The sequence below is a fragment of the Chrysochloris asiatica genome, unplaced genomic scaffold (assembly GCF_000296735.1).
Source record: "Chrysochloris asiatica unplaced genomic scaffold, ChrAsi1.0 scaffold00022, whole genome shotgun sequence".
NCBI classification, from domain to species: domain Eukaryota; kingdom Metazoa; phylum Chordata; class Mammalia; order Afrosoricida; family Chrysochloridae; genus Chrysochloris; species Chrysochloris asiatica.
Window position 1 is genome coordinate 20316855 of NW_006408540.1, and position 2202 is coordinate 20319056.

The 2202-nt window shown below is 44.3% G+C and overlaps 1 non-coding gene across 1 annotated transcript; it reads right to left on the minus strand.

The window, feature by feature from the left end:
• Positions 1–356: 356 nt before the first annotated feature.
• Positions 357–427, minus strand: TRNAG-UCC. The gene has a single exon. It is a non-coding gene; the product is annotated as a tRNA-Gly (tRNA).
• Positions 428–2202: the final 1775 nt, after the last annotated feature.

Consider the following 2202-nt stretch of genomic DNA (forward strand, 5'->3'; position numbering starts at 1 on the left):
AACAGAATGAGCTTTCACTGTTTGTCATTTGATAGCACCTTCAGTGTTGGGTCAAGTGATGTTAGGAAAAATTCAGAACTTTGTAGGTATTTCTAGAGGTTCCTAGATTCACAAGGAAGGTCTTGTATTTAGCTGCTGTCAAATTGGTCCCTGATTGATGGTGATCGCAGACAATGGAATAAAGCACTGCCTAGTCATGTGCCATTTTCGTGATCATTGGGATCCAGAGGGTTTTCATTGATTGATTTTCAAAGCTATCACCAGGCAGGCCTCTCTTCCTAGTCTCATCTGGAAGCTCCACTGAAATCTGTTTAGCACCATAGCAAACACACAGGCCTCCACTGACAGATGGGTGGTGCATTGACTGGGAATTGAACCCAGTTCTCCTGCATGGAAGGCAAGAATTCTACCACTGAGCTACCGATGCCTTATCACACATAGATAAAGAGACTCCCAGGTTCAAGTTTGGATGTTACTTATGGGGACCAGTCCTGCTCAGGGCATCTTTGCTAATGTCACCAGCAGGGCATTACTATCCCTGTTATCTCTGAGCTTGGGAATGCCACTGCCTTAGTTGTGTAACAGAAATACCACAAGTGGATGGCTTTAACAGAAATGCATTCTCTCACAGTTTAGAAGGTTTGAACTCCAAATTCCGAGCATCAGCTCTTGAGGAAGGCTTTCTCTCTTTGTTGGGTTTGGGGAAAGGTTCTTGTCTCCTTTCAGCATCTGTAGGCCCAGCATTTCTTGGAGATCTCCATGTGTGTTGGCATCAATCTTCCCCTGGATGTAGGAGCTTCACAGTGCAGGGGTTCCAGGTCCAGAGGACACACTCCATTCCCGGTTCTTCTTTCTTGGTGGTAGTAGGTCCCTCTGCCTCTGCTCACGTCTCTCTCCTTTTATCTTTGCAAAATAAAAAGATGTTGCAGGCCACACCCTCAAGGAAACTTTCTTTCAATGGAATGGCTGTTCAGAGCAGATCTCATCACGGAGGTGATTGCATTCTGTAAGATCTCATCATGGGGGATTATTATGTCTGAATTGCAAAACCACTGAGAATCCTGACCCAGTCAAGCTGACACAAATCTAAACACATAGCCTATCACAGTCGACTTTCCAGCATCTTCATCCTCTGCTTGTTCCTTCAATGATTCTGCAAATTTAAGTGTCCTTACCTCACCCAGCTGTCTCTGATAGCTGTTGTTTTACTTTCTTATTTCCTTCCAGACTTTTCCAACAGTTAACCTTGTTTATTAACAGATAGACTCATTGGTTAACAGATAGAGTTCTGGTGTGGTGATGCAGGTTAATACGCTGGACTGCAAGGCTGGTTTGAACCGCAAGGTCGGTGGTTCAAGCTTACCAGCTGCTCTTTGGAAACCCTATGCAGGGTCACTATGAGTTGGAACTGACTTGATGGCACTTAACAACAACAACAACAGATCGTTTGTAGTCTGTATTGAGCTCCCAACTGCTGTTTTCTGCTTCTGAGAGCAGCTTGGTCCCAGGTTTCCCCTGTACTCCAGTTGCTCCTTTGATTTCAGAGTAGATCTACCCCTTGCCCTATGTAGCAAAAATATCAAATGTATCTATGGTAGTTGATGCTTTGTGTCAACTTGACTGGGCCCAGATTCACTGTGATTTAGCAGTTAAGACATAGTAATTCCCCATGATGACATTTATTAAGATTGCCCATTCAGTTGAAAGGAAAGTTCCTTCAGGGTGTGACCTGTATTGGATACTTGGGAAAAGCTTTCTTGCTTTTTTTCTGGGTCTGGATTCTGCATCTGATTTGTCCTTTGACATACAGCTCTTTGGACTCCAGTCAACAGCCTTCTGTGTTGCGTGCTGATCCTGGGAGTTGTCAGTAGCCTGCCATCTTACCTGCTGATCTTGGATTCATTCACCTCTGCAGCCAGAGCCTGCTGTCCAACCTGCCAATCTTGGGTTTATCAAATCCTGTAACTATATGAACCAAGAGACGCCTTCAGCCTGCCATCTGACCTATGGAATTAGAATTTGCCTGCCTCTACAACTGTGTGAGTCATTTCCTTGTTACAAACTTATTTATTATTATTATTTTTTGTATATATATAAGTTAAGTTCTGGTAGCGTAGTGGTTACGAATCGGGCTGTGAACCTTAAGGTCAGCGGTTCGAAACTACCAGCCGCTCCGCGGGAGAAAGATGAGGCTTTCTACTC